We start from the raw sequence: 13,103 nt of genomic DNA on the forward strand, positions 1-13,103 counted from the left end.
TAAGAGAACTCTTTTAAATATGAAAGAGCAAAATGATTGGCATTGTCAATGCTTCTTTCATACAGCAAGAAAATGCTAGAACTCTAACTAGTGAGGGTGAAAATGGTTTCATCCCAAAGAGGGTTTCTTGGAGTGAGAATGAGTAACACCAATGCAAGTGATGACACAGCATCTTCCTGAAAGGACAAATGTATGGACTTGCACTATTATTCTGCAGTCAAACATTGTCCCGTTAACCCATAGTTAACACTGGTGCCAGGAGGTGATTACTTGTCACACTTGAGAGGTGTCATTTGCCTTGACGCAGGTGTGGTGGCTCAGGGGACTAATGCACCAACTCTAGGAATTTGTGTTTGACCTCATGATCACAGCTTCTAATCCCCTGGGACCAGTCCACCTTTCGAGGTCGATAAAATGAGTGCCATTGTGTAACAATAAACATCTACTATTGCAGTTCCAAGAGACTCAGTGGTGAACATGTGCTTTACAAATAGATGTTATTTTATTGGGAGTGTCCATCTCTCCTAAAAGGCTAGACCATGTCATGGGTGGGAGAAGAGGCCAATTTGCCCAAGGTCTGTACTTTGCAAGGCTCTGCTCTTCAGCAAGCGAAATGCTCAGCATCCGCAGATGAACGGAGGCCTTCTGACTTCTTTCTTTAGGCCCCTGATCTCTTATAAAGGTTTTTGGAATACTACTTCAAGGTTGCCAGGCAGCTTTGCTCTGGGAGCCTGTGTGCTAAATAATTACATTTCTGACCCTTTCCATCTGCCTTGTGGGGTGCGCCTTCGACTCTTTTAATCTATAAGTCACCCTGCTGGCTAGACTCATCAAATCTTCCACGTTCAGTAATTTCTTATGCTGATGGTACACAAATTGCAGTCTCAGTATCTATCAATCTGGAAGAAAGTGCCACCAGATTTAACAATTGTATGAGTCAAATTGACACCCGGATGAAAACCAATTGCCTTAAGTTAAACTCTGGGAAAACTGAGGTTTTTCTCCTAGTCAATCTTACATTCTGACCACAAGAGTTCGGCTAACTCCCAACCTCATCGATGAAGGTTAGGAACCTATTTGACAACAAATTGTCATTTGGAGATCAGGCCAATGCAGTTTCTTCTTCAGTCTTCTACATATTGAAGATCATTAGGAAAATCTGTAATTTATTCCTATGGATCTCCCAAAGATTATAGTGACCACTCTTGCCCTATCCAAAATGAAACACTGTAATGCTCTTTTTTGTAACAGTCAGCACAGATCCCTCCACAAACTACAGATCCTGTAGAATGCTGCAGCACATTTCTTACTGGGGTCCGCAGATATCAATCTGCCTCTCAGGCGCTGATTAAGATTCTCTGGCTGCCCAAAAAAAGGCAGATAACATTAAAGGCCCCCTGTATCGTCTTTAAGGCTCTCTAGGATTCTGGCCTTGAATATCTTAGACAAAAGGTTACCTGCTACACTTAGTCTAGAACTCTTCATTATTTTCTAGCCAGGTACACCTATGTTCTTAAGATTACAAGAGCCTCTTAGGGCAGTAGAAGTTTCATGGTTGGCACAGCCAAACTATGGAACTCCCTTCCGCTTGAGCTTAATCTAAGATCCAATCTTCCTTCTCCCTGGAAAGCGTTAAAAACTAAGCTGTTTGCTAAATTATTAAAGTCTACCTGGTTTCAGTTACTAGCAGTGCCAAGATGGCTTGGGGCATTCAAGCGCTTTAAAATATTACTTTTCATTTCATTTCATAAATGTGCTGTAATCACCATTGATTTAAAAAATGAAAAGAAATTAAAATTCGAGGCCATGACTAAAAACACCTCTGAAGCAGCAGCTTGACTAGACACCATAATTTTTTCTACCTTTTCCGGAGTTGATGAAAACAAGGGGAACAGGAAAAGGAGGGAATAAGTGCAAGGGAATATGGACGGGGTCGTACCGCCAGCCTTTCCATGGGAGTGTAAACCGCCCAGAAAAGGCTGGTGGAATGGGACTCATAATCCACAGGGTAGTGCTACTGTGTCGGATTTAAAACGCTGAGACCGCCAGGCTGCCTGGTGGCGGCAGCGCCGTCTCTGCCACGGTCATAATATGGCGAGTGGACCACCACTATTGCAGCAGTCCACCCGACACTGTGGGTGTGGCGGTCCATGGACCACCAGACTCATAATGAGGCCCTAAATATCTTTTAATTCCTTACTTAGGCAAACTATTGGAAAAGATGTTTTCAGCGTGATTACAATGATTTGCAAATGATAGCTTTTTACTGGATCCATTCTGGCTAGGTATTGGAGGAGGTCACAGCATTCAGTTGTGTTATCAGAAGTAAAGGACTTGTATAAACTGGTTGGCAGTGGTGATGTTGAAGCCCTGATCCTATCTGATTGCTCCACAGCTTTCTACATTAATCAGACACACCATCCATCAGGCCAGACTAGCCAATGCAGACTTTTCTGGAACATTATTGGTGTTCTTCCAGTCATTCTTAGAGGAAAGATCCCAGACAAAAACTAATGTCTGGCTTTGACTTCCAGGCTCCATTAAGCTCTGCTGTTACTTGAAGGTCAAATTTGTAACCTTTCCTTTTTAGCTTCCACAGGATACCCCGATTCCAGTCCTTCACTCAGCAGAGTGACCAATTTTTACCTGTATGCACATTACACACAGCTGATTTTTAGCCAGTGAATTTGAACAAAGACATAACAGTTACTAAAAGTAAATATAATGTAAGCAAGTATGCAACATATCTCCTACCTTTCAATACATGGCAAATGTTGGAAATGAACCGTTTTTGCATGGTCAAGCCAAACCTTGTGCCTTCCTCCCCTTTTCTGACCTTGGACTTTAGGCTTTAGGACTCTGACCACTTTACCACTGCTAACCAGTGCTAAATTGCATATGCTCTCTTTCCATCATTGTGAGGCCAACTCCTTTCATAGGCCAGCATTGGGAACTCCTTACTATGTCTTTAAGTGGTAATTCCCGATCCTAAAGGAGCAGGTGGATCATGTTTCATATCAATGGAATGGTAATGATGAATCCTGTTTACTGGTGAAGTTGGATTTATTAACACCATGTTAGAAATGCTACTTTTAGAAAGTGGGCATTTCTCTACTCTGACTTCTCTGTGTCCCTGACAGCCGGTCTCCAATACATGTCTGGACTAAGCTAGGTGACATCTACATGTGTGCATTCCTTCCAGAGAGCCACAACACAGGACACTCAACCGTATCTGCATTCATCTGCACACTGATAGGTCTTCCAGGAAAGGGAGGATGAGATTGGTTCACACTTACACTTCAAAGCGTAGCGGCCGAGCCTCACACAAAGGGTTGACTACCCCCAACTAATAGCTTGGAGCCAAAGCTGGGAAGAAACGGGATCTGTGCACTTCATGGGCTGCTTAGAAGTCACCCCAGTTCAAAATGCACTTTTGGGTATAAGTACTGAGACACTGACCTCCTGAAATCAGATCACTACTGACAGCTGCTTCCTGTAGTGCAGCCAACTGTTTCACCTCTCAACTGGAGCAGAAGGGAGTTCCACAGCTTAGGAGCAAGTTATGAAAATGATCGACCGCTACTCCTAGATCTTTTTATCCTAGGTGTATCTAGAAGATCCAGTGCACAGGACCTAAGAGCTCTATTAGGGTGATAGGGCTTGATCAATTGGTGGGGGATTTTAGGGCCCAATTTATATTTGGCACGATGAACCAGGCAAAGTGCCTTAAACTTGACTTTGATGCTTATGGGCAGCCACTGAAAAGTTCTAAGTGCTTCTGTCGCAGACTGTGATTTTGGAATCCACAAAAGAATCTGCACTTCATCGTCCTGGATGACTTGAAGTTTCATTATAACCACCTTAGGGCTGCCTAAATAGAGTGAATTGCCATAATCCAGGTGTGATAGAATTAGCCTCTGGATCACAGTTCTTCCGGACTCCACCATGAGTCACTTCAAGGTTTCTCTGAGCGCTCTCAATAGACCGAAACAAGTGCCAGCAATCTTGTTCGTCTGCAAGGCCATAGGAATCTGATTATCTAGGGTAAACCCATGCTCTTTACCTCTTCCTTGGGTGCTGGATGTTCCCCGAACACAGTGGGCCAGCTAATTTGTTGCCAGAGGGATCGGTTACTGCCTGCCACCATCACCTTCGTTTTCTCTCTGTTTAATTTTAATTGCCCACCATCAATGCAGACATCTTCTCCAGGCAACTGTTACGTTTTGTTGAGGTGGATTAGGTATCAAGGGATAGCGTAACTATCAGCTGTGTGTCATACACATAGGACACCATTGAGATCACAAAGGCACCAAATATGTCTGATAACGGGCAGACATGGATATTGAAAAGCTTGGGGCTTTGTGATGAGCCCTGCAGAACTCCACATCTCAGCTGCTGAATGGTGGAGTAACATGATCCCCTCACTTACTTGGAAGCCTCATTCAGGAAGGAAGCGAGCTATCTTACTGCACTTCTATTGATCCCTATTCCTTTCAGGCATTGCAGTACAACTGCATAAGATACAGTGTCAAAAGCAGCACTAAGGTCAAGAAGTAGGAGTGCTGCAGAGCCACCATGACCCAGAATCAGTGTGAGGCCTGTCGCCCTCAAAAGTGCAGTTTCTGTGCTGTGGTCTGCCGGGAAACCGGTCTGAGTCAGGAGGAGGATGTTATTAAGGTCTAGAAAAGCTGATAAATTCCTGTGATAAACACTATGCTATCTCAATCCACACCCACTGTCCTTGTGAACAAGGCCATCTCTTGGTACACTCAAAACACCCTCATCCTGTAGAATCCTGTTAATGTTAACCAAGAAATCATCACTCTCTCGCCCCAGACCAGTCTGCTCCCCAAAATCGTGATGCATCATATCTTTACATTTTGCAACTCTCCTGGCATTTCACACTTTGCCATTTAATATAATGAGACTGTTGGTGAGCAATTTAATGACCTTCATAGTTTTACCACACTTAGGGCACCTTTGGCATTTTTCCCAGGTCTGAGAATCCTCACCCAATTCCCCACTAAAAAGGACTTCCTTCTCAAGTCACACTTTGGATCTTCTTTTCTTCTCTTCCACCCTTCTGCTCACTTGATGCAAATCACAATCCATTACACTATTTCCACATTTTTTCTTCAACCACCATGGACACAACATCTCAGTAACAGCATGTACTGTGATACACCCATAGCTTCCCTCTTAACACATTCTTCCTGTACCAACCAAACTTGCACAATTCCACCACATAATTCTTCAACATACAATTGAATATCTCAACTAAACCATTGCCACAAGGTTCACTCAATGTAGTCGTAACATTACATATATTGCATTGTTTAAGGAACATTTGCATCACCTTCCACCCAGGTAAAACCCTTACAACTCGGTCTCCCATCCTAGCTATCCCTGGCCACCACACATATGTTCTAATGAGTCTTTTCGTGGAAGACTTCCCAGGATGTTCGTTATGGGTCAGATTTAATATCACCTCTTGCATGGCACACAGTAGAACATACCCTCCTTGAAAAATAAATCACCTTCTACTTCCAATTCACAAGATACTTTCCAAAACGGTGATATCTCCAGAGTAATTTCTTCCTTATGAGTTCTAGATGCAAATTCCACAGTCCTCTCCTCCTTGCCAGCAACATTCTCTGCAATTATATCAGAGGACTCTAGCTCCTCAAGATCTAAAATATCTCCAAATATTTCCAAAGATATTCTCTAGCGATAACGGTCCAATGTGATCCAGGAGTTCAAATTCAATGGCAAAGACTTGGACGTTACATTTAGGTGGTATTTTGATTGTCTGGTCTTCCCAGGTATCTATATCTTTAATAGACAAAACTATGCCTCACTCGCTCTCCATCACGTTCCCACACTCGCACATGTACTTAGAGTCCTTACTCTGAATAGTGCATGGCACTTACACCTCAGAGAGGGAAACAGGTTTCTTTACATCTCTACACACATGGTGAAAGTGACCCAAACGGCAGCACTTTCTGCATTCTTTACCTACTGCTGGACACCAAGCGAAAGAAACAATGCGAGTACTAATGCCACATGTGTAAAACACATCTGTTTGCTCAGCCTTCTTAATAGAGAGTGAACTGTTAGGACTGAAGTTATTCAAACTGCTGACATCTGATCTGTTCACACTACACATATCATGAGCACTACTCATATTCACACTATTATTTTTGACTCTTGACACCCATTTTTCAGACTTCTCTAATGCCTTAGATGTGGTAATAGCATCTTTCAACTTGGGATCACCCATGATCCACAGCTGTTCCTGAATCCTTTTACTCTTGACATGAACGATTAACTGATTCCTAATCATTTCATCGGTCATAGGACCAAAATTACATCATTGGACGAGAGAGCTCTCAAAGCCGTAAGGAATTCATCAAATGATTCCCCTTCCATCTGTGCTCTGGTATAAAAATTTTATCTGTTCAGAGTAATACTAATAGTGGGTCTGAATCAATATTCCATTCTCAGCAATGCCTCCTCATAAGTATCAATGTCTCTTTGGCCCTCCAAAGGTACAACTTGTGGCAAAGTTCTGAACACTACTAGGCCCTAAAAAGTACTGTACTATATATGTATTCCTTTTTGTACCCATCTTTTCCCCATCAATGGCGCTCATATAAGTGACTAACTCTTACTTCCAAGGACTTGACAGGTCTCCTTTGTTCTGTAAAACTTTGCAGGAAGATGAAATTGCATACTATACACACAAGTTTTTCCAAGTAAAGTAAAACGTACATACGTTTATAAGAGTACTTCCCAAACACAGTGCACCTTAACTGTAAAGTACCAGAGAACCACCCAAATCTAGTGTACAGCTCGATGTCCACTGAGCACACCTGTGAAAACCTCTTAGCCCGCTGCATCCATTAAATGTGAATTTCCCAGCAGTCACTCAGCATGTCCAATAGAACAGTGCAGCACAGCTACTAATGAGCACTTGGCAGCAGATAATACTACTTAGTGTGCAAGAAAATGATGTGCTCACTGCCACATTAAAAAGAGAATGAATACGGAAAAGTGATAAAATTATCAATTAGACGTCTGGGCTATGTGCAACTCATCTCAACTTCAAGCAGTTTTCAACTCCAACAAGTAGCTAGTGGTAGTATCAGTTTATTAAAAAAAGAAAAACGGGAAGCAAGAAAACTTAGTCTTCTGCAGGTGCTCTTTGCATATCGGGTCTCTCTATGGATGGGTAACCACTACACTCCAGCAATTTTCTGTCACACAGCAGTCATCACACATTGGGCCACAAGGGCACATACGAAGGCAGATGCAGGGAACTGATTTTATTATAAAACAGGAGGCTCATATTATGCGTTCTTTTCTTACTTAATTGAACACAGCAGCCAAGAAACTACAAATCCCAGAAACCCTGGGAAAGAAACTACAACATAGCCTCATAAAGAGGGTAACCAATCACACAGAGTACAATTATCTTGACTGAGAGCAACAAGCCCTCTTGTGTTGCTGCTCGCAGTCAAGATAAGTACCCTTCTCGCTTTATTTATATGTATTTTTCATGCGTCAAGAGTATTTGACTCTTTGTTTACCTTGCTTTATACGTGTATGCCTCGTGCTCCTTGCGCGTTCTATCGCATTCGCTGTTTTCCCTGAGGCATTTCTCCCTCTGCCGTTACTCTCTAACGGCTGTTTTGCAGAGCTCTTCACCTTGCGAGGCCTCAGGCAATTTGGCTCTCACTCACCGCATTCTTCACTCGGCTGCCTTCCGGGCGTCCCCTCTTGCCTCAGGGACGTTCCCGGTTCTTCAGCAGCTTCCTCCCTGGCTCCGCCCTGACAAACGCCCTCCGGCCTCAGCTTTTTTAATCCCTGCAGGTCTGGTTTTTTTGATTCCCATAGTTTAATAGCCTATGGTGGTTTTTCCATCGTTTTTCTGGGTTTTCGGTTGTAATATTTGTTAAATATTTTTTATTTATTATTTATTACTGTTTACTTTCCATATTAACTTATAATGTCTGGGGATGAACAGGCTCAGTTTTTAAAGGACAATTTGAAGTCTTTTATTAAGGATTCTGTACAGCATGCCGTTTCTGTTTCCATGCTGGATATTTCTAAAAACTTAGAAGCCTCATTATCCAAGATGCTACAGCCCTCTGGTGCTGTTCCTTCTAAAAAGGGAACGAAACGTGCGGCTCCCTCCTGGGTGCCTCCTAAAGGCATTTCTCTCAAGATTGGGCCTTCCACCTGAGAGACGAATCCTTCAGGGCTCCCTTCTTCCCCCACTTAATATTACTTACCTCAGAGATAAGGACAGTGATGGGGATGATACCTTTGACAATATTGTCAATGATGATATTTCTGATCATGGGCCTCTGGAGAAAAGGCGAAAAATGTCTCCCTCTGCAATTTCATCCCTCACACTGTCAGATGATTTAGTGGACCAGTTTGTGGAACCCATGTGCGACCCTATGTCGCTTCACCATCCTAATTCCTCAGAGTGGTTCCCTTCTGAGAACGTCTCAGATTAGGTTTCCTTTTATTTAAGGCACGCTTTAGACAAATCATGCAGGAATAAGTTAAAGTCCGAATGTCCCAGACCTTCCCTTCCATCCAAGGTGGCTGATACCCCCACTATTGACCCAAACATGTTATTATTCCTCACCAAGTTCGGCAAGGATCCTGAAAAAGGGGTTGATAGAGCCTAGTCTTACTGCCAGGATAGACTTCTTGATTTGGTTGGTCCTTTAACAAGGATTTTGGACCTCACCGAAGAGGCTAAATTGGAAGGCGGTCAGGTGGATCCTGAGACCCTGTCCAATTGGGCAATTTGCATGCTTGGCAACGCCAATGCTTACATATCGCAGGAACGACGCAAAAGCCTTTTGCTTAAGATTGACCCTAAATTAAGTCCCTTAGCTACCAAAGAAGAAGGACCAAAGGCAGAGGGTCTTCTCTTTGGAGACTCCTTCATCAAGGAAATGAGCAGATACATCTCAACCTTCGCCTCTATTGACAAAGCCCAGTCTTCCCTGATTTTTTTTTTATCCCAGCGGGTTTTTGGCAGGGCCGGCAGAGGAAGGAGTCACTTTGCTGGCCGTTATACATCCCGAGGACAATACCTCAACCGAGTATCCTTCAACCAAGACACCCAGCAAGACTTCTATCAGAGATACAAACCCTAGTTTTATCCCAGACGTTCCCGTGGAGGCTGCGGCAGGGGTTTCAAACCCAAGAACGATCAACTCGCAGGTAAGAACTTTCAGTTCTGGCCTTCGTCCCATAAGAGGCAGACTAGCAACTTGTTTAAACGTTTGGTTGTCTCTAACGTCGGAACCTTGGGTTTTACAAACTGTACAGGGCTTTTGCATAGAACTCTATCAACGTCCCTTCCAGACCCATCCTCCTCAACCCCTTAATTTTTCAGACAACCAGTTTCAGTTGGTTCAACAGGAGGAACAGGCTTTACTGACGAAACAAGCCATTGAAAGGGTCTCCTTCGATCCTTCAGGTTTCCTGACCACTATATTTGTTGTCCACAAGAAAAACAACAAACATCGTCCAGTCATAAATTTAAAAGTGTTCTACAATTTCGTAGTTTACCATCATTTCAAAAGGGAGACTATCCTCCATCTCAGAGACCTTCTCCTTCAGGGCGATTGGTTGGTCCTTCTAGACCTTCAGGATGCCTACCTCTCGTCCCTGTGCATCCGGCTTTCAGGAAGTTCCTTCAGTTCCAGTGGGAAGATTCTTCCAATTCAAGACGCTGCCTTTCAGGCTCTCTTCAGCCCCTTGGTGCTTTACCAAAATTCTCAAACCGGTAATCGCCTTCCTCAGAGCTCAGGGTGTCACGCTCATAGTCTATCTAGACGACTTCCTCATTATGGCCCAGGATCAGTCCCGTTCCTTGGTTCATCTGGATCTTTGTCGGAATCTTTTTCATAAGTCTGGGTTTCCTCATCGACCCTCACAAGTCGGTCCTTATACCTTCCCAACAATTGGAGTTTCTCTGTTTTTTAGTAAATGCAGTCGATTCGATTCTTCAACTCCCTCAAATGAAAGCGGACTTGATAAAGAAAGAGATTCGTCATGCCTTGTCCATTTCCCATACCTCCCTCAGGTCTTTGGCTCAGTTACTGGACCTTCTCTCTTCCTCCATTCAGGCATCTTTCTGGGGCCTCTGCATTACAGGGCCCTTCAAAGACTAAAGATCCGTCATCTCCGTCAAGGTCTTGCTTACTCAGACCCAGTCGTTCTAGATTCCGAATCCAGAAAGGAACTCATTTGGTAGCTCAGTCACTTAGATGCCTGGAACGGGAGAACGATTTTCTCTGCCGCCCCACATCTTGTCTTAGAGTCAGATGCATGTCTGACAGGTTGGGGCACAAGATGTGGTCAACTCTCGACTGGGGATTCATGGTCCGCTCAGGAGTCAGCACTGCACATCAATTGTTTAGAGATGCTTGCAGGTTCCTTTGCCATCCAGTCCTTTACAAAAGGCAGGGTAAAGTGCACAGTGTTACTCCGGATGGGCAACCTGTCAGCGGTCAGGTACATAAACCATTTGGGCGGTAACAAATCCAGACCTCTGGCTTTACTAGCCAAAAGCCTGTGGGAATTCTGCCTGCAGCAAAACATTTCAGTCAGGGCAGAATATCTACAGTGCCAGCTCAATGTCGTGGCCGATTGGTTTTCCAGACATATTTTCGACTCAAGTGACTGGCAGCTGCATCCTTCCGTTTTCAATCATCTTTCTTCCATCTTCGGAATAATGTCGATAGACCTCTGAGCTTCACGTCTCAACACTCAACTTCCATCCTTTTTCAGCTGGAGACCAGATCCTTTGGCTATGGCCACGGATGCCTTCCTTCAGTCATGGCCCCCTTCCCTTCTCTACACCTTCCATCGATTTCTCCTTATTTTCAGGTTCTTGCACAGGTTCGCAGACAACAGTCATCCCTCATCCTGATCACTCCCTTTTGGCAGTCCCAACCTTGGTATCCAATCTTACTGGAGCTGACCTCGGATTTTCCAGTCTTGATTCCTCCTTTTCCCGATTTACTTCTGAACCCTCAGGGTCTTTCTCATCCCCTCATCATGGACAACGCTCTTCATCTCGTAGCCTGGAAGGTTTTGCCGCTTCCTGGAGAGCCCCAGGAATTTCGAAGGAAGCTATCCATTTTATCCAACAGTCCTGGGCTCCAGGAACAACAAAGGTCTACAAGTCTGCCTGGTTGGCCTGGTGTAACTGGTGTTTAGACAGGGATTCAGATCCCGTTTCGGCGGATGTATCCCTGGTTGTCAATTTCCTTGCCTCTGTAGCATCCCAAGGAAAAGCTTATCGGACCGTTCATACATACAGATCTGCAATCTCTTCAGAACATAGAGTGGACGGAAGACCTATTGGCGAACATCCTTTAGTCTGCTGACTTTTGAAGGGAGTACGTTTTGTTAAACCTCCAATTCCTAAATACAATGTTATGTGGGATGTTAATACTGTACTTCGTCTTTTTATTGCATGGCCAGATTATGCTGATTTATCGCTCAAACATTTGTCTGCTGAGTTGATAATGCTTTTATGTTTGGTATCCATTAAACGGGTTTCTGACGTAAAAGCTTTAGATTTTTCCTCTTTCCGTTATTCCTCTATGGGCATTTATTTCCAGGTCAGTAGACGCACCAAAACGAATTTATCATGTGTTGTGCCCTTATTCCCCTCACAACCCAAGTTGTGCGTTGGTAATTGTTTAAAGACTTACGTTTCTCGAACTGCAGATCTTAGAAACATTTCCTCTTCCCAGTTACTAATTTCCTTTCAGAGACCACATAAGCCGGTGTCTGCTCCCACTTTGGCCCATTGGATTAAATGGCTCATATCCCTAGAGGGGATATCTACCCTTTCCTTTGGTGCCCATTCGGAGAGAGGGGCTGCGGCCTTTTGGTCAGGGGCTGGGTTACACAATATTCTCAGATCTGCAGATTAGTCAAACATTAACACTTTTAGAAATTTTTATTGTAAACCTCTTGATCACCCATTGGACAATGTTATTTCCTTGCTTTAAACTAGCATAATAGGAGTCTCCGGTCTTGTAATAAAATTGAGATTTTCCTAGCCTTGGTGTCTGAAAGGCTAGATTTTATTAAAGACACAGAGGCGAGTATTATCCAGCTGCATTTTCTTTAACTATCAGTTTCGTTACCTTCAACCAGCTCTGCTACATCTGGCTGATTTGCATTCGGATTCGCTGTGTTACATATCACCCCACCGTGCTTCCTCGTTACCTGTTGATCCAGCTTCTATCTTTATGGATTCCTTTATAGATTTTCTGTTTGCCCTGTTGACTTTCTACTTGGTTTTGATTTCGCTCTCAGATTATTCTGACTGACTCTCGCAAGAAAAGAGGGCTTGTTGCTCTCAGTCAAGATAATTGTACTCTTACTCGATGTGTGATTGGTTACCCTCTTTATGACAATATGTTGTAGTTTCTTTCCCAGGGTTTCTGGGATTTGTAGTTTCTTGGCTGCTGTGTTTAATAAAGTAAGAAAAGAACGCATAATACTCGCCTCTGTGTCTTTAATAAAATCTAGCCTTTCAGACACCAAGGCTAGGAAAATCTCAATTCAATCTCACTTTTGTGTTTCCTATTGCAGTTCCAGTATCCTCCACACTGAGGATGCGAGCCTCTCACGACTCCGGCCAATGCTATCTCTATGGGATCTCAATCTAGGCGGTCAAATATGTATATAGTATTTCTACAGTGGAAAAACCACTGGTGCACTGTACCAGAGGCAAAGAAAAGCATAACGTCAACAGGAAGAAGCTGGGTTGTGGATGTGTTTAATATTTGTTTACATTAGGTTTAAGTTTAGCAACTGTTACAACTTTGTTTATGTTTAACTTGGGGAACGGTTGCCACTGCTCCCTGTTTAGACTGCGGTATTTCTGTCTGCTTCGTAATGGATGGCTGGAGTATGCTGTGCTGCAACATTAACCGATTTGACATCAGGTAATTTGTACTACATGCTTTGTACCAGGATGGGTAATGCATTTTGAGGTGGACTGCAGCAGCATTGGTGAGGTCCTGATGGATACGGGAAATGTTGTTCAA

The sequence above is a fragment of the Pleurodeles waltl genome, chromosome 9, assembly GCF_031143425.1.
Source record: "Pleurodeles waltl isolate 20211129_DDA chromosome 9, aPleWal1.hap1.20221129, whole genome shotgun sequence".
Taxonomy (NCBI): Eukaryota; Metazoa; Chordata; class Amphibia; order Caudata; family Salamandridae; genus Pleurodeles; species Pleurodeles waltl.